Raw genomic sequence first — 21,131 nt, forward strand, 5'->3', positions numbered from 1 at the left:
ATTATGGAAAAATAAGTTAATTAAATTTTTCAAAAAAAAAATTAAATTATAATAATAATTATAAATAATTTTAATACATTTAATTATTTTATTTAATTTTATAGTTTTTTTATTTTTATTTATTTATTTATTTTTATTTAATTTTATAGGTTATAACTTTTTACTTCTCTTAATTTGTGCCCTAGGCCTTAACGGCCTGTTGTGCGTAAAAATAAATAAATTTATAATTTGTTCAATACTCGGTTCTTAATATTAATAAACAATGGAAATATGATTTTTCAGAAAAAAAAAATGCCATCTTGTTTTTCCCATTGGTCCATGCCATTTCCTATTGGTCATAGAAGGTTTTGTTTCTTTTTGGAAAGTGTGTTTTTTCACCTGCTTTGTATTAAGCCCACTTACAAGCATGTGACAAAAAATGTCAAAGTTATTATAATTTTTAATAAGCTAAAAAGTCAGTCCTTTTTCAAGCTTTTTTTTAATAACAAATTTAATAAAATGTTGATATTTTTAACAAACCTTAAAAATGAACCATTTTTATCGATCTATTTAAAATTTAGCACACTTTAATATCTTGTTAACTGCCATAATTTTAAGTAGTTCGGTATAATTTTAATTATAATTAGTTAGTATATTACATGTCATTATGCAAAAATAAAGTTATTATCATTTATAAATTATTGCAAAATTGATGGTTTTTTGCAACTATATTGCTGAATAGAAACGTTTTATAGGCAAAAAATTACTTTTTCACATTTGAATACTGTTTATATCTGCATAAGATTTTTACGTGAAATCAATTTTTTTCCCAGATAGGCTAGTGTATATTATCGGAATGATTTGGTAATTAAAGTTATACAAGTATCTGCATTATGTTTGCAACGTAAAAATATTTACGTAAATATTTATTTAGAAATTTAAAGGTTTTCTGTTTTTATAATTCACATTGATGAAACATCATTAATACATTTAGAATTACACAAAATTTTAAAATGTTTTTGACAGTTCTTTTTTATTTATTGCGATGCACGCCTGGTATGCAAAAAAATGTTTTTGTTTAGGTCCTAATAAACCGTCAGCCTACATTACGGCGACACTACCAGATGATGGTACCTTTGAATCTAACCGTAAACGTAATAAATAAAAAGAACTTTCTTTCCCGTACTTTCTTCTGTATCAGTAATTCAAAATTAATACCATTCAGAATCCAAGAAGCGTAAGGGGATTTACTAAAACCAATAGAAGGTTTTTTAAAAAACTGCAAAAAAGTTACAGACTTACTAAGAAATGTATGTCACTCTTCCCAGTGTGGTCATGTACATAATTTTATTATTCGACTACCTCAAAAAATTTTTTTTTTGAAATTAGTACTAACCAAATCAATGACGAAGAATTCAATTTGAAAAACTCTTTTATAGCAGCAAGAAATAAAATTAGATGTAAAGTTTTCTCTAGTAATCGATCCCCGCCATAAACTGGAGACTTTCGATTTATCGGACTGGGGCTGTTCCTTGAAATAAGAAACAGAGACACCACTCAGAGAATTATATAAAAAATATGAAAAAAAGAGCCTCAACCTGGAAGCAACAAGGAAGTTTGATCTTCTTCTGGGCCCTCTAGTGACGAGGACGATCTCAAAATGTTATCACTACAAGAAAAGGGTGCACCTTGCTATCTATCAGAAGAACAAAACGAAAGAAATGTGGACATCTTATTTTGATTGAAAGACAACCAGAATAAATTTCCTACCATGGCTCGTTTGGCCAGGGATATCCTATCAATTCCAGGTACGTCCGTCCCAGCAGAAAGGCTCTTCTTCAGAGTAGGCTTGACCATGAGGAAACAAAGAAGCCGGCTCGGCGAAGATGATTCAGTGGCTGCAATCTTTGGTGTCCAGCCATAGACAAAAGATAAAATATTTTTTAATTGAATTAAAGAATACTTTTTAAATGAAGATTTGTAAAATAAATGGATCTTGAAGGAAGTACTTTTTTGTTTAAGTGTGGCTTATGACTCTGTTACATATACAGTGTGTCTGTCCAATTAAGTCGGCACTAAATGGAATTTTTTTTGTATTTTTAGTTTTATGAAAAGAATTCTTTATAAAGTTCTGCATGTTCTAAACCTAAAATGCAATCATCACATACTATTTTTTTTCATCGTATACGTAGTTTGTATTCAAAAATATGAATTTTATGAAGAGTAAAGTAGGTACCTTTATTTTTAACAATATAGACAATCGTTATTATTAAGAAACTATATAAGAAACTATAATATATATATATATATATATATATATATATATATATATATATATATATATATATATATATATTTTATATATATAATGGTTCTCCACAACAACAACCAATCTTAAATCAGTTAATAAAATAATTATAGCCAGAATGATCGCCAATAAGAAGATGAGACGTTTGCTGTCAAAAATTCATTGGTTTGTCAGTGCATTCTAGATTAAATATCGATGTATAGACAAATTGTAAATTAATAGGATATTAAAAAAAATAAAATAATAAACATGTTTTCAATAAAATTATTTAATAATATTACTCCCAAATTTCTCATAAAATTCCAACATTCCATTTAAAATGAGAAAGCTTGCAGCGATTTTCAGTCTCACCAAAAGTAATAATTAATAAAAAAATATATTACATTAGAAGGTGGACCATCTTTTAGCTTCCCCTTCTAGTCTAAATTTTCAGAAATATACGGCAATAAAACATTGACAGCTTCTAATTGAATTGTTGCTTGAATGATCCTATATAGTATCTGAAACAGTTTAAACGGAAAAATGCAATCGATTTTTTTGCGTTTTTACCCCCCTAGGTGGAGGGTTTTAAGGGGAAGCCTGAGGGTAAAAGTGGTAAACTTTTTTGCATCTTTTTTGGGGTCCCAAAATTAATATTCTCGACAGAATTCAGCTTGTTCGTATGCTTTTTAGATGTTCAGTGGCATTTTCGTCTCTGACGACTGGAGTAATTATTGTAGAAATACATTTACTTATTTAGAAAATATAATTTAAGTAGGCTTTGAGGGACAGTGATGAGGGACGGTAGTAATAAGTGAAAATTTCAGATCTATCTATCACCGGATCTTACCAAAATTGCCAGTTTTAAGCGAATTCTACTAAATAATGTTATGTAGCCATAATAATTTAATTCCATATTTGGTAACTTTAATAATAAATGTTATTAAGAAAAAAAGTTATCAATTTTTTTTGTCTTCATGCCTGTGCGGACCATAAACTGCATTTTATGCCCGCACGGGCATAAAGTATACTATTATGTAGTTGGTAACTAAGCAATTAAAACACGACAATGAACTGCACTTACTTGCAAAATAATAGACTCAAAATTATTTTGCGACGTCTCCTGTTTCAATTTAAAAAGTATAAATATAACAATATTTACTGTAAAATCGTTAACCTCGTTATTGAGTTTTAATAAAGTTTTGTTTTTTTGTGAATCGGATGACGTATTACAAATAAATAACGCGACACGTAGAGTGGGGATCAGAATTTGACTCATTAAAATCGGCATGCACCGACTTAACGCGTTCGGTTAACATCGTACGCATCAATTTCCATAGCAAACCACTAATATATCAAAACAGTAGCATTATTGAGAGAAGGCCTGAGCCAGAGGGCCGTGGCAAATGGACTAAATTTAAGCCAATCTGCTGTTCCGAGTGTATCGTCGGTACCAAGATACTGGTGATTATGTCTCCCGACAAGGAGGAGACCGTAAACGAATAGCAATGGAGAGAGATGATTGATTTCTTGTATCAAAATCCCTGAGATCGACCAAATCGACATTTGACTGGTGCTAATCTCAAAGAAGAGCTTAGAGAGGCCCGAGGTGTGGTTACCACCGTTTGAACAGTCAGAAGGAGACTGAAGCCAGCAAACCTAACACCAAAAAGGGCAGCTACAAGGGCAGAAGCAAGATTAGAATTTGCTCGCGAACATCTGGATTGGGACGACTATCAATGGAGTCAGGTATTATTCTCCGACGAAAGTAGGATCTGCCTACATGGCAACGATAAGAGGCGTTGAGTCTATAGAAGGCCAGTAGAACGATTTGCTCAATGTTGTATACAAGAAATTGTGTTATATTTTCCATGTTTGGGAAAACTGAGTTGGTTTTCGTGCCTTGTGGAGGTCGTCGAGGAGGTTTAACGGCGGATCGTTACATCGGGGACATTTTGGAGGAATGTGTGGTTCTATACGCGGGATTTATTGGTGATGCGTTGACAGGCAGTGGACATAAAACCAATAGATCATGTTGGGATAAGCTTAAACGAAGAGTCCGGGACAGAAATCATGCACCAAGGAGCATAATGGAATTGAGAGCTGCGCTTAGTGGTGAATGGGAAGCACTGCCTCAAGAATTTATTAGAAAAGTCATCCGATCCATGCGAAATCGATTGGAAAGTGTAATTAGGAGTAGGGGTGGTAATATCAAATACTGAAAAATAAAGAAATTCATTTTGTATTTGATGATTTCACTGTTCATAACGTCTTTCTAGCGTTAGTTCCAATGGTGAATATTTAGGAAACTGTGTTCGTATTGCATATTGTTTTTATAATGCGTCTTCCAAATAATGCAATAGCAGTTTTTGTAAGTTCAATAATACAGTTAATGTGTGCACATTACATCTTTTTATTTTCATACTTCTTACATTGAAACAGAAGGTGTAATCTCAAATATCGCTTTTGAGTCGATTATTTTGCACTCAAGTGTGGTATGACATAAAGAAAATAACTCAAACATTGAGAACAGTATAGAACAAAACGTAAAGGACAAACAGTAAAACAGAATACTTCAAATAAGTAAGTCAGAATAAAAACAACAATGTCATTAAAAAAAAAAAATCAGACTTTCAAGATGAAAGACAGAAATCAATAATAATAAAAGAAATGGAGAGTGGCTCAAAAAATTACAAATGAAGAAGTGATATACACACTTACTTACTTACTTAGTCCTAAGCCTTTCTACCGTTAGGTGTAAGGCTGGTGGGGTTAAGATTTGCACTGTTGTCTCCATGCTATCCGGTCTTGTGTTAGATTTCGTGCACTTTCCCATGTCAATCCTTTCTTCTCAACTTCTTTTCTGATTTCGTCTACCCACCTAACTCTTGGTCTTCCTCGTTTGTTTTTCCCTTGCATTCTCGTTTCAAACACTCGTTTTGTTAATCTTTCATTCGACATTCTACACACGTGCCCGAACCATCTTAGTTGCCCCTCTACTATTTTTTCGTTTATTGGTTCTAGTTTTAGGTTTTGTCTGATTGTTTCGTTTCGTATTTTGTCTGTCCTCTTTCTGTTTGCTATTTTCCTCAGGAACCTCATTTCCATAGCATTGACTCGAGATTTTTGTCTCCCAGTCAATGTCCATGACTCGCTATTATAGATGATTGTAGGTCTAACTACTGATTTAACGACTGCCGTTTTTACCTTCTCCGGTATTTCTTTTTTCCCCAAAAATGTTGTTTTCATAGTGTTAAATAAGCTTCCTGTTCGTCCCATTCTCTCATTTATTTCCATGTCTTGTTTACCGTTTGATTCAATTATTGCTCCTAGGTATTTAAAATGTTCCACTTGTTCTAGTTGTTTTCCGTTTAATTGTATTGCGTGTGTCTTTCTCTTATTTGAAATTATCATTGTTTTTGTTTTCTCTGTATTTATTTTCATATTTATGTTTGACAGTTCTTCTTCTAGGATTTCAAGGTTGTTCTGTAGCTCTTCTCTGTTTTCTGCTATCAAAACCATGTCATCTGCAAATAGAAGCTCTGATAGTTGAGTCTGTTTCATTTGCCAGTATCCTAATGTTAGTTTTCTCATTCTTCTCTTGGCTTTCTTTATTGCTTCATCCAGTACCACTGAGAACAGCAGTGGGCTCAACACGCATCCCTGTTTGACGCCTTGACTTGTAGTAAATTCTTCGGATTCCTCGTTGTTGGTTCTTACCGTATTTGTATTATTATTGTACATATCCTTTATTACATCAATTGTTAACCTGTCAACTCCTCTTTCCTTTAATGTCCTCCATACGTCCTTTCTTTGTATTCTGTCAAACGCCTTTTCCAGATCAATAAAGCATATATGTATTTCTCTATTTTGATTGATTACTTTCTCACTTATTTGTCTTATTGTGAATATGTGGTCTTGCGTGCTTCTGTCCTTCCTGAATCCACAGTGTGTATCTTCCATAGTTGGTTCTATTTGGGTTTTTATTCTTGTTTCTATTATTCTTGCGAATACCTTCCCAGGAATACTTGATATAGTAATACCTCGGTAATTATTACAGTTTCTCTTGTCGCCCTTTTTGTGTATTGGTAGTATAATGTCTTTCTTCCAGTCCTGTGGTATTTCTGCTCTTTTATGATATCATTCATTAGTTCTTTCATGCTGTCCACTCCCTCTATTCCCATGAATTTTATCATTTCCGGGGTGATATCATCCTTGCCTGGTGCTTTGCCTAATTTAACTCTTTCAATTGCCTTTTCTAGTTCCTCTGTTGTTATGGGTTCTACTTTTTGTTCTTCATTAATTTCTTGTATCTCCACTATGTTGTCTACGTCTGTATGAGTTAGCTCTTTGAAATGTTCTCTCCATCTTTCCATTATTTGGTTTTCTTCTGTTATTACCTTTCCATTCTTGTCTTTTATATTCGGCATCATGTGTTCTTTCTTTTGTCTGAGCTGTTTTAATGCGCCATAGAAGAGTTTTTGGTTTTCTCTATAATTATTTGTCATTTTATTAGTCCATTCATTAGTCCAAACTTTTCCCATGACCTTTCTTTTTCTGCTTTCACAGCTATTTTAACAATACACACACACTTAACAATATGCAAAATGAAAAGATTTGTGGCTCATACAAACTTCTTACTGAGCTATTCAAATTACTGACTAATAATAATACACACAGGGTGCGGCATTAGTGCATCGAGATACGATATATCCGTTATTATAGCAGTGGCAGACTTGGTCATTTGCCTTGGGGTGAAACTTCCAACTTGGGGAGGGGGGAACTTTCAACGAAACACCAACCAAAAGACATAAAAAAGATAAACCCACCAAAGTACATGAAAGACATAAATAATAAGTTTTCTTTAATAATTTTGGACTTTCTTGGGGGTGGGGGGGGGGGGGAATTCCTATCCTGTGTATCCTCCCCTGTATTAGGTAGGTGATATCAAAAGTTATTTAACAAAAGTTGTAGGGAACTTTACACACACTAAGTTTAGTAATTTTTACATTATTAAATTATTTCCTTATCTAGAGGACATATGAACATATAATTATCATATATCTAGAGAACGAAACATGTTTTCTTTATTGGGACAACCTATATATTAAGTCACCCCTCTCCATTGAAAGTTTGTTGCACAGTCCCTCCCATCTACATTTTGTTTTGACCTACCTCTTTGTCTACTTCCCACTGGCTGTGACATAAGGATTCGTCTCGAAGAGTTGTTTCCTGCTCATCTTAAAACCCTAAATTTAGCCCCAACCAACTTTAATTTACAAGACTGTTGAGGCCACATATGTTTAAATAGTATAAATAAAGTAGGTATAATAAAAAAGAGGCCGTACCGTAATAAAAATTTGCTTTTTTATAATATACCTATCTATATTTTATATATTTTTAATAACTATTTTGGGAGCTTGTCTATTATTCATACCCTTCTTATTATTTTTTCATAAGTTTAATAGGTACCCTGAGCCCTCTGGTGCAAATTGCAACATATATCGTAGATGTTATAGGTATTCTAATTTTGCTTTTTTTACTTATTTCCCATTTCCATATTTATTGTAGAATACATTTATTTTATTCATTCTCTATTAATCTGCTTCTTTTTGGAAACTTCTTTAGACAAGGCGAAAAGCTCGAGTTCGTTCGAAAAAAAAACTATTGTTACAATTTGTTTAAAAAAATTTGAATAACTTTTCTCCTGGGCGACCTCTTGAACTTTATTTTGGGGTAGGTAAGTATCTCTTGAAAGTGATTCTGCAAAAAAAGCTCATGGGAATATTTTTCCGAACGAACCCGAGCTTTTTGCCTTGTCTACTTATACACTGCAAGAAGAAATGTCTATTAATGAATATATCAATGTTTTTTTGTCTGGAATGTTTTTTACAAAAGTTAAACCTGTATAGGTATTTTTAACAATTGCAGGTAATAGTAGAAAATTCAAGTATCAGCAATTCACATTTCACGAATCACTCTATACAATCTGGATATTTCGATATTACGAAATTGTCCTGGATATTCGTATTTCGTTCCTAAAATCCAGTACGATGCGATGATCTGAAAAAGTCTTCCTAAAAAGTATTAAATCCGCTGAAGATATAAATAGAAATGCCCTAAAAACCTTGGCACATTTTACTCAATAAATGTCTTTGTATTTTAATACTGATTTTTATTAAAAACATTTTTATATTAAAGTTTTCGTAATTCACCTTCTTCATTAATATTTTCCATGTTCAAACGATTTTTAAGTTCTCGTTTGCTTTCCTCTGTTCATTGCAAATCCTGTTCTATTTTTTTTATAATAAAAACTATGCGATCGAAGTACCTGGCAACGTCGCCAAACAGGTCGAGGCCACTGTCGCCTACCGAAGATAGCAAACCAGTCCGTTTGTCTCGTATTCGTTCTCGATCGTGTCAGATCGGCCGTTTATCGTTGTTGGTTTTTAGCAAGCAGCGCTGCCACGTAACGATGGATCAATAAGTTAAAATAAGTTTGTGGTGCCGCAAAATACATGTATTAACGCCAAATTTTATAAAAAATTGTGATATTAAGTATTTCATTTGTATTGTGTGATATAAACACTAACTCTCTATCTGTGAACGTAAAAGTGCATTCGATAACAGACTTGCGTGTTTGTAAAACATTTTGATGCCTCCCGTTAGCACAAGTTTCGCTGGTTGGTCTCCTGGCGTCCATATTTGTGTGTAAGTTTATTTTTGTAATTACGTATGTATAGCTGTTGCATCTATCCTTCAAGAATTATTTAACTTTTAAATCTATTTATAATATTATTCACTTGGAAATGTCCTTTATTTGATATTACATGCTGGTATTGATTGTGTCCTACTTCAGCCTAATTCGTTTTGGATTTTATATCCACCAACGTTGATAGATAGGTAAGAGGTAACACGAGCTCTTCAGACGTTCCGACATGATATAAATAAAGATTTTGTTGTTTACCGACTAATAATACAGAATCTCCTACTTTGTGCCTAATTTTTAAACTATGGTTTGTTTTCAAGGAGTTACCTGTCTTGTATTGTAGTTACTAATATTAGCCATTTTCTTTATTTCTAACAGCCAAAAACAGAAAAAAGGAATAGTTGGTCATTCTTGGATAGTAATTTATGGATTTTTAATCTAAAAATAATCGTCCTATAGTCAAATGTTGTGTAGGCAGTGCAACAAAACAAAACCCATTACATGCACTCACTTCTATATTTACATTTTTTGTTCACATGTTAATTTTGTTGCAAGAGTAGGATAGTTTCAATGAAAAATAAACAAACAATATTTAATTGTTAGGTAATGGTTTGTTTATTAACATGGAATTCAGATTATAGTTAAAAATAGATTTTTTCAGCGGAATATTTATCAGATTACAAAGAATTGTAATAAATGTGATTTATCTAATTATATGTTTCTTAATGAAATTACTTGTTACCTCTTAGTTTTACCTAAACACTTTTATTGTTGATTTCTGACAAACTACCATATTTAGTGCATCTGGAAACAGATGAAGTGATAATGACGAAGTGAATTGAAACAAGAACCTCTTAAAAACAGTTTTTCAGCTAAAAAGATATGGCCAATAAAGAATTAACAAAGTTTTATAAGGTATATTATGGCATTACTCCAGTAAATTTGGAATCACACTGTGATTCCAAATAATACTCTAAAGACTGCTTCCTAATAATACTCTAAAATCTGAGTTTTTGTTCAAGCTGGACCTAAAATATTTTCTCTTTTGCCAACCATTTACTTGGTGGATTTGAAAATCTTCTAGATACGTAATCAACATTTGAAATCAGATTTCTGTACCAAATGTTCTCTGCCTTGTTCTTTGTCAAGTATCTTGCAATATTGATTTCCAAATCAATATTCAAGTGTCACTTCTCATTAAATTTCAATACTTAATCATTATGATGTTCATTTCAATTATCAACAATATTTCTGTTATTGCCTTTAAAAACAGTGTATTTTTTGTGCCTGATGGGAAATTTTAAAAATGTACATCTTACATAAAAAGCAATCTATATCAAAATACTGTATCAAAAAGTGAACCATATAAAAGTTTTATTTTTATCATACTATTGATCCATTGCAGTCAAAACTATGTTTAGATAGACAAACTAGTTTACAAAGTAATTATGTAAATACAGCTAAAATTTCCTGTAAGCACCTAAAAAAACTAGAAACCAGGTCTAATATCTAACTAAAACTGTTTTATTTAACCAAAGATGTTAATCTCACAATAAGAAACACAAACAAAATGTGTTGTGAAATATTAGATGAGAGAACACAAAGGTATCTGTTGAAAACATTCTATGCATTAATGTGAAGTGAAAGTCAGTTGGATACTTCAGATGGACAAATGTATGCTTGTTGTGTGCCCTACCCTTGGATGTTTATTCTAGCTTGAAAAATGCATTTGTTTACACTTATTGCTAGTAGTTTGGCCTTATTTTATTATATACTTCTTTAAAAATAGTAATCTTACTACATAATAGCACATTTTTAATTTAAAATTTCATAACTCTCAATTTTTTAAAACAGTGCAATTTACAACACCCATGAAACTGTACACATTATCCACAAGAATTGGTATAAAATTTTATATCAGCAATGTCCTTACTATCACTCCAAATAGGAAACATTTCATCAATATTAACTATACTTTCCTTATGGACTAAATCATAAAAACACAGAATCTGATTTTTATTTTGATTTTTTATCTTGATTTTTGGTGTTGATTTTGGAGCTGTCCTCAATTTGTGATACTATGCTCATAATGACAACAATATAAATTCAAGAATATATCAACAAAACATTTAAAAAATAGTTTTTCAGAAAATATGTTTAAGTAATGAACAAAGTTATGATTCTTTGAGTATTTTTGTAAGTGTTGAAATTAGAGTTGAACCATGTAGTGGACTAAAAACTCAATATGCTTAAATAGCTAGAAAGACAAGACTTTCTATAATAGTCGATCATCATACACTTTCCTGTATAGTCAAAATTTAAGCCAAATTTTACAGATTTTAATAAACTATAAATTTTTGTATGAAATTTAAGCTATGATCATGCTCATTTTTATTTGATAAAATTCATTCTACTATTTTTCTTTCTTAATTTTTTTAGTTGTCTGCCTGTTGGTGTATGTGAGATTGTATGTGAAGCATACATTTACATTGCTTGAATTATTGTCTGTATGCTGTTCGCTTACATTTTTATCTTAAAATATTTTAAAATCTATCTATAAAGTGTTATTTTCCATTTAAAGCCTCTTTTTGGGTCATCTGCCATGAATTTTACTATATAAGGCTCTTCTTAGCAATCTATTGTGATTTATCCTCACTACATTACCAGCTCAAGAAAGTCTCTGGTGTTGACAGAACTCCCAAATAGGTTTTTCTTTCAACATTTTTTGGTAAAGCCGATGGGGTTATTTTGGATCTTCATATCCCATTTCTCTTGATCAGTCCTGAAATTTTTCTAGAAATCTTCTAATGTTATCCTTTTTTTTTCTAATATCATTTTGAAGTGACTATTATAGTTAAGGCCATAATACTGCCACTGCCAATATAAGAAAATAAATTGCATGTAAGAATCTACCTTTTTCAATAAGATATTATGTGAGAATAATTATGTAGTCAATGGAATTTTTAAGATAATTCCTTCTTTATCTGATAACATTGTTAAATACAGCTAGCTGGTATTTTTGTATAAAGATTCTAGATATATGTTTCAGATGAGTTTGATGGAATCTTTTTTTTCTCATTGAGTTTCTTTGAACTGCTTGTTGTATTTATAATTGTTTGTATATATATAGTTCCTTTTTTTTTAATATGCTGAAAGCAAGTTTTCACAGGAATTTAAAACACACAGTAATTTGTATGCCAATCTTAAAGATCACTTCAATCATGCTCCTCACTACCTTCCAATCCAGGTTTTCCAGTTTGTGCCCTATCTTCATTAAAACCTATTGTTTTACTTCAGAAATACACATCATTTTCGTCATCATCATTTACAACAATGATTGATTCAACTCATCTAAGTGACTGAATTTTCTGTTAATTAAAATACCATTGAGATTCTATTGATTACATTATCATTTTTGGCAATAAGCTATGAAGACATCTACCGGAACAGTGAAAAGATCTTTTATACTTCAAACTAAACTTGTTTATGACAGTTTCTTAATTTGGTATTTACATCATCATATACTTATTCTCTTTAATTTTATACAGACCTTCCCATGGTTTCTGAGCGTGTCTACATCAAAATGGATTATTTTGTTGAGACATTATCTTCTTTGAAGCTTATATTTATGGATTGAGTTTCATTTATCTTCCTTCCATCTGATAACTATCTAGATAATTTGTCAGTGCAGTCATTGGTGTTGCTTATCATTGACAAAATTTAGCAGACAACGAAGGTTTGTGGTTCCATTGACAGCAGATCAATCTAATATCTTTTATGCGCTGATACAACATTGGAAAGGTGTTTGCCCATTTTTCCATTCATCTTCTCTACCTTTCCATCTGACTGAAGATACAAGGGTGTCTTTCTGGTCTAAGTGGCAACAATCAATCAGCAAAAGTTTTGAAAAAATGCCAATTCGAAATTCCTTCGAAAATAAATTTTAAGGGGCCAAAATATATTTGTAACTATAGAAGCCCCCTGCTTTGAGATTGAAAATTTCACAATCCATATAAAAAAATCCATTATCATGAGGATATCCTTATTTTAAACATTCGTGTTTCTGGATGCAGTCTTGCAGTATCAATGGATATACTCTCCGTAGGACTAGTAACATTTTACTGTTTGGTGGGTGCCTTCTTTTTACCAATCAGGCCATTGCCTGTTCCACACATTCATAGTTTTGGCAACATGTAATGATCATATTCTTAAAATAGCTCTAGCCATCTTGTCACTTGATGGTAAATGAAATTTTTGATTTAAGCTATATTTACTAAATTCATAGCCACACTTTTTTATTCTGACTTTTTTTGATTCAATAAATAAAACAGTATCTTCAACTATAGTACAGTATTTGTCAAAATAATTAGTAACGAAATTTAGAGGGATGTGAAATTACCTATGAAATATATATTTATTTGATTAGGCTAATTTGTCATTAGCTGTCATATTAACATCATCAATGGCGGTATAACTCCTTGTGAGTCATTGCCACATTTGTTATTGCCTTCCATGTTTGTTGGACCTATGCCAATATTACCCATTGTTTCACTCCCATTGTCTCCAGATCCTCCGACTGCATCTTTCCACATTTTTCTAGGCTGACCTACAGACCTTCTCGATCGTAATTGTCATTACTACATGTCACACGTTACTGTGTATAACATGTTACTGCATATCACATATATATTTGTCTCATTGTCATAGGATTGACCTTTATAGATCTCCAAGTTAAGTCCATCTTTGTTTAATTTGTTTATGATTTTTTGGCTGAGACCTAACTGGGAAAAACCAATAAAATTTTCCTCTACCTTTGATGTACTTGTTTTAACATAATAAATTACTTCAGACATTTGCTCACTATGGCTGATATGTAGAGTGCAGTCAAATATTAAGGAAAAATATTTCGCATCCACAATATCTTGTATTATCTTTTGTCCAGTGGCGCACCTAGTTTTTATGCTACCTCCATTTTGAGTCCTTAAAATGTGTGAGTAACAGTGTCAGAATAGCGGCCCTGGGGCAGGGGTTAACCCCCCCCTGGATGCGCCACTGCGTTTGCCTTATGTTGTTGACACTTATTTTAATAAACTCAGCTTGTATTTTATATGACAAATATGAGATTTCTCATTTCCATGCCTCACAATATGTTGTTGAAGAGGGACATTGTAATATGATATAAGTTCTACTGTGTTCAGTTCCCTGAAATCACAGTCTTCCTTAGTTCCTCAGATTGGACTCCCTTGCTTTGGTAGTAAGAGAAGAGCGTCGATAATAATGTTGTGCAACACAGCCTTCCAGTGAGACTCTTTTTGGTGGATCTAGTGTTGGAGTTCTCCATCAATACCTTCCTTTAATAAACGATATATATAAGTTTTTCACAAACAAAAGCTTGTTTGATTAATTTTCATGTTCATGCAATTTTTTTTCAGTTTTTACAATTAGTAAATCGTTTTTCTTTAGCTAAGGAAAACACTTGATTTGATAATAAGTATCAAAACAGCCTGCAGCAAACACAATAATATACAGCTTTATTATCTTCTCTATAGCCTTCTTTCTCCATTTTTCAGAACTTTATAAAACCAAGGTTAAGTTCCGTACTTCTCTGCCGCTATTACTTAAATTTGGCTCAATCAGATTTTCAAATCTCATTTTTGTTAGGTAACACCTTTCCAAATTTGAAAAACTTGTTGGACATGAAACAGGATCCCTAAAATCAAATGGGAACTCAGACGTTTTTTCAAGATCAGTCATAGAGTCTGGCCGAGATAATAATTCATCTTCATGAGCTTCATTAGTAAGGCTCAGTTTCTTTCAGTTAGATCTATTGCGTGCCTTCCACTTCAGCTTTAACATCATCTAAACTATTAAATGCCAGGAAACAAATACCAAGTTAGACTCACATGATATAGGTATTTGTTAAAGACAAGTTAAAATTCCTGGACGAAACGCCAATGAATTATTCATCCTTATTTACACCAGTACTAGTAAAAAAAGTGTATAAGGTTGCTTGGCTTCCTCTTTGACTTTGACATCTTTACAAAAAAACAATGAGTTTAGGAACTTTTAAATTGATTTTAACTAGATTTTAACCGTTTTTAAAAAACCTTTTAGTTTTAAACTTATTCCATTATGTTCGTTTAAATGTATTCGTCAAAAAAAAAATTGGACCGAAACCACGTTTATTGTGCTATGTATCTTGGCTTAATTTAATCAATATATTGATAGTTAAATGTCGAAACCTCATAAGTGAAAAATTGGCCATTTTTTACATTTATGAGGATTTGAGTTGAAAATATTGTTCCGAACGTTCCGACAAAACTTCAGATTCATGAAAACTATGTTTTTATGTTTTTTTCCAAGTAAGAACTAACAAAGAAAAAATATGTACTAAGAATCGAAGTTTTTGCGCTATAAAAAGTTGTAAATTTTGGCTTATGAGGTTTTGATATTAAGCCCTTAATTTATCACGTCTCTTTCCTAATCTTCTGTTTTTTAATAATTATTGAAATAAGAATAAATATTTGCTTATCTGATTTTTCTTGCGATCCAATATAGGTTTTCTAAATAAAGTTTATATAATAATTTTGTTTTCTAATTTTTCTAATTTCTAAAATGTACTAAACAATGCCGTTTTCCAAACACTAATTAACGGTGCGGTATAGTATCTAAATCCAAATAAAATAAAACAACATTCAGTTTTTATCAACACACGTAATTGAGAACACTGCTTTGGAGCCTCTGACATCGCTGCCGAACACTCAGGTTACTAATAATTCATATCAGTACTAGACATATTAGTGTAATAACGAAGATAATAATTTGGTATATAGTGTCAGTGTAATAAAGCTGATATATTGTGCAAAAAAATCAAATAAAATTAACAATATGGTTCTGGTAATATTATCTTGAAAATTTTAAATATCTTATTACTATTTTTCTTATAAACTTTTCAAATTTTGTACCCCCTGAAATCTGCGCCCTTCTAATTCCGGTCATGCTGCAGATGCACAGGCAATGGTTTCAACAGAATGGCGCAAAGAGCCATAAGCTATACGCTCCCTAGCCTTTCTTCACGAATATTTTAAAAACAGAATAATTTCTCCTAGAACAGACTCGAGTATCCAGCTCATTCACCTGATTTGACAACTCCTAATGCATACCTTTGTGACATGCTGAAGGAATCAGTATTTAAGTCATAAGTTCCGCCAGTAGATATAGAAGAACTACGACAAAAGATAACCTGTTTTCAACAACTGCAGAAACCACTCCATCAGCAGGGGTTACCACGATGAGGCCGACTAGAACTTATACTCACGAGAAATGGAATTACGGAAGGCGACACAGAGATAAACGCAAAGAGAATGGTGATTATTAATGAGAATTGGCAAATCCCTTGTTTCTGAAATTATTCTGCATTCATTTTAAATTGACTAAACAAATGCATTTTCTATCTCACTACCGCTAGAATATTGTTTTAATTTTCTAATGATATCAGTAAACTGCTTTATACCTAGTTCCATTATGTCCCCAATTTATTCTGAACATAAAAAGTGTTAAACAACAGCACATGTTACCTTGTAAAATTATTGGGTATTTCTGCCGAATAAACAAAATGCAATTTTTGTATGACAATTTAATAATTTGTTATGCTTTATAAGCGTGTAGATTTCAATGACCTTTGTTTTGATACATACCTTAGTTTCCAGCACATTTCAAAACTTAGATCAATGAAATTAGGCATTCAAATTTAGGCATTATGATTTAAAAACGTTAGTGCCCTGTAATTTAATTTTAATTTTAACTAGCCTATGCTAGATTTACCGTCAAGTTAGCATAATCATTGTTTCTCGGAAACGGTTGCAGCAATAAATTGATTCTTGGTGTAAAACTTCGGCAATAAAGTAGCAATCCCTTGCGGTTCGCTTTTCTTCTTCTCCTTCCTCTTTATAAACAATTCTGTTTGTTCATTGGCGGATTAATACCTCTATGGAAGGTTGTCACTCCATCTTTTGCACGGTCGTCAGATACTTCTGGTTTGGATTGGTGACTTATCACTTGCTATTTTGACGACACGGGTCTCCTCCATTCTGCGTATGTGGTTGTTCCAGTCTTTTTTCTATTTTGTGTCCATTCATTTATGCACTGTATGTTACATTTTCTTCTAATGCATTCACTTCTCTTTCGATCTCTCGGCGTATTTCCTGTAATTCTCTCAGTACTCTCATCTCATGTCATTATTGGTCTTACACTGGCTTTATAAATTCTTGACTTCATATCAGTGTTAATGTACCTGTTTCGCTATATAGTGTTATTAAGGCATCCTGCCAGTCTATTTTCTTTTTGTACTTGATCTCTCATTTCTTTGTCCAGATGTCTATAGCTGGACAGTGTAATTCGCAGGTATTTTATTTCCATTACTTGTTCAATACTGATGCCATAAATTTCTATTTTACATCTGGTTGGTTCTCTGCTGACTACTATGCATATGCATAAACTTCCCAGTATAAATTTATTTAGATGTGTGGTGCTCCCATCTATGTGATAGGTACGATACGTTGCCAATTTTTTTTGTGGCCGCTATTAGTTTCTTAACAAAGCCTCGCCACTAAGTCTATTTAGACAAGTATTTTACAATTTACATTAAACAATTTTGACCTGCGGCATTGATTATAAACCACCCATGGGGCAGTTATCATTCTGTGATACATTTTTAACAGTAAGTACACTTTAATGTTACCGAAAATAATCAATAAATGAAACACGATCATTTTTACCCTCAAAGTTTCAAGAAATACTAAAACTGCTGATATGTGGCAACATTTTTTTGACATGAAAGTAAAATTGTGTTTTGGTGTTATACCTTTAGAACGACATGACAATAAAAAAAGTCTCCGATTCTTACTGGTTTATTTTGTAAAATGATCTCGTTTTTAAATTTGTTTTCGATTGGATATTATTTTCAACTTGTTATTGTTGCTAGTTTTTGTATAATTTGTTTTGCATTATCAGTTACACTCCATGATTGATATATCATTTTTTTTTAATGTATGATGACAATCCCACCTATAGTGTTGTTATTCATATTGACAGTTTACAGATTTAGTAGTTAGTGATATATTGGTGAATATTTCGATAAGATTCAATTTTGTTACACAAACGATTTTGTACACAAAGTAAGCGATTTGATTAATATTGAGCTCGAGATAAATATTCTTTTCATAATAGGTACTCTTTTAATAATATTATCGGTATGATTGTCACAAATATAAATATTCTATATTTAAAAAAATAATATCATAATCATATCCGATTGTTTCAGTTCTGTTTTATATAAAATCCGGGTTTCACAGTTATTGTGGTCGCCTTTCGGTTCCCAGTTTCCGTGCTTTTCTGTCCATCAGTTCTCTCCACTCTATTAGCCTTGGCTATTTCTTGATTTCCTTTAAACATTTATGTATACTTATATGTTCTGCTTAGGACGTTTCAAGCTGAAAAGTATAAGACCAATCATCTCTCGTTTACTTTCTACCGTAGTCCATGTTTACTAGTAATGTAAAAAAAGTATAACTCGTTAAACGCCGTCTACACTCTCGATCGAAGTTCTTCGGACGAAGTGAAGTTAATCGAGGCGAGGCGACTCTCTACATACTCCTGAAGTCGAGTAATGTAGTTTGGCAGTTCGTATTCGAACTTCGAACCCTTTGATTGACTTCGATCAACTTCGCGAGTAGTATAGTGGCCGCTTTACAAAGTAACGGATATTTGTCCAATACTCAAAGTACCGATTCCTCATGGTTAGAAATACTCATGACTTTCGGTACAAATAACCAAACTATAGTGTAAACTAAGCAAAATACCCGGATGTCGGCAACACAAAACAAAACGAATTCTTTGTCGATTTGCATGTCAGTAATCAGGCACTTCGAAAGATAAACCGAGGCGGCGCCGGCGACGCGGTGTAATGTAAAGACCAACGATGTGATGGTGTATATTACATCGTTGGTAAAGACTGTTGTTGGCTTTGAGTGGATGATAAGCTTTGTTTTGTATTTAATTATTGGTCTTATATAATTTGTTTCGATTTAAAATTATCTAATATCAAAATGGACGTTCAAAAAAGAAGTGCTGTTTGGTTACATTTCGATACAATTTCTTAACGTTCCTCAATATTTTCTGGAGAGTCAAACCTTGAAAGAAAAAAGGATCCTCCCGTTTGTATGTGCGAGAAGCAAAGAGTGGATCCCTGGTTATATAAATTATCCAAAAAGTATTTATGCGTATGTGCCACTTCTGTTCCATGCGAACGCTTATTTTCTAAAGCCGGTTAAAAAGTAACCGAACGCATGACAATGAGACCTGGAAAATGGAACCAAAAAATTCGTTTTAGCGTGCCTACGTGGACGTTCAGCGTTTATCTTCCTGTCAGCTGAAATATCTGTCATTAAAAATTGCATTCATATTTCTGCCAACATGACGAAGCACTTCATAACTATGCAACCGTTCATTGACCCCATCGAATGTTACTCAGACATGACAACTTTTTACCTCCTAGACGTATATCTTTCCTTCTAGAATTATTGAAACAGTGCAACGTTCATACCTTAATATACGCCCTACGTTCCTCTTTCTCAAACGTATCGCGCGGGTATCTTTTTCACATCTGTGTATGATATTATCTACACGCTCAGTTGACGGATCTTCTGAGATCTCCCGATTTTGATTCTACGATATGCCATGTTCATATAAGGGGCTTTGTTAATGATTTCTAGGTAGTTGGGTCACCTGGACGTTTACCATCAAACATACTACTCTTCTTATGAACAAATTCAGCTTTCCAAAATTTCACTGTTGCTAAACAGTAAACACGGTGCATAGCGCCATTAACAATTCGGCTTGATTTCTGCCTTGCTTTTCCCTCGAAGTAAAGGTATTTTATAACTGAAAGAATTAGACTTTTTCAATGCATTTATCCTCCGTCCATTTTTATTGTTTTCTTTTTCTATATTCTTCCCTGTCGTTTTTCAGTTTTCTTCTTTGCTCGATAAATGTCAAGATTTGTCAGTCATCCATTGTTATTTTTTGTATCTTTTGACTCGTTTAAGCATGTTTTTCCACTATTTTTGAAATATTATCTTTAACGGGTTCCAGATTTCTACACCTTTGTTTTTATTTATTATTTTGCTCAGTGGGTTTACTTAGGTCTTTTTTAATGTTATATACTAACTATAATTTTTCTCCAGATCCAGGACTTAACATTTCTTGATAATAATTTGATTCATTAATAAATCACTGAACTCTTCAAAGTCTTGGCAATATTTCATTTTTAAGAAACAAAGATTTTGTCGTGGCGTCACTGTTCTGGGTTTAATTCCAAATTGTACATCACCTTGTTTGTATAAATAGTAGTCAGTGTTCTTGTATTATAATACATCGGCTGCCGTATATAATAAATCTTGTGTTTATAAAAACTGTTTATTATATCAATCATCTTACATAGAATTGAAATATCCAATCGAAAATGTCAAGGTTATGCGAATTAAGGTGGGACGACAAAATAGTGAAGTAAAAACAGATCCGAACTTTATAAACACCCTCTTAAAGTTTAACACATCGAATAAAGATATTACTGTGACTATATTATGTACCTTGGAAAAGAAAATCTTATAATACTATTCTATCGGCATTCTGTTTTATGGTATTTAGTTAAAATTGGGATCTAAAGACAACATAGTAACAGAATAAATTTGTTTGGGTAATTCGTCGTGAACATGGTTATATTATTATTTATTTGTCAACGAGAAATTGCCCAATTTAAATACAGTATTACAATATTATAATACTAAAATAAAATATTAAAACCCTAATTTATTACATGTCATAAAATTTAGAACTAACATAGACAAAAAAGAAAGAAACAAAACAACCAGGTTAAAATTTAAAACGGATTAAACTAAATTACACAGCTAGTAGCATCAAAGAATCACGAGCAAGATATTAATTGCACTTTAAAAATACTTAGCTTTTCAAAGCAATCCAATCTGTCTGTATACTGATTTGCAAACCTAGCAGACCTAGATAGATAAGAATTGTATCCATAGTTATGGTTATGGTAGATCGGGGCAGGGCTCATTTATGAACCCTTCAGACACTAAG

The 21,131-nt window shown here is 32.3% G+C and overlaps 1 protein-coding gene across 3 annotated transcripts in view; it reads left to right on the top strand.

The window, feature by feature from the left end:
* gw (trinucleotide repeat containing adaptor protein gawky) overlaps nucleotides 1–21,131 on the top strand; it is a 106,078-nt gene that overhangs the window by 19,054 nt on the left and 65,893 nt on the right. The window contains exon 1 of one of the 3 annotated variants that reach the window (XM_072526703.1): nucleotides 8,704–8,977. The exons of 1 other annotated variant lie outside the window; for it this stretch is intronic. The gene's annotated coding sequence lies outside the window, so the exon portion shown is untranslated. Of the gene's footprint in view, nucleotides 1–8,703; nucleotides 8,978–21,131 lie in introns of those variants that run through there. One more of the 3 variants, XM_072526701.1, reaches the window with a different exon arrangement.

Source organism: Diabrotica undecimpunctata, chromosome 3 (assembly GCF_040954645.1).
Source record: "Diabrotica undecimpunctata isolate CICGRU chromosome 3, icDiaUnde3, whole genome shotgun sequence".
NCBI lineage: Eukaryota > Metazoa > Arthropoda > Insecta > Coleoptera > Chrysomelidae > Diabrotica > Diabrotica undecimpunctata.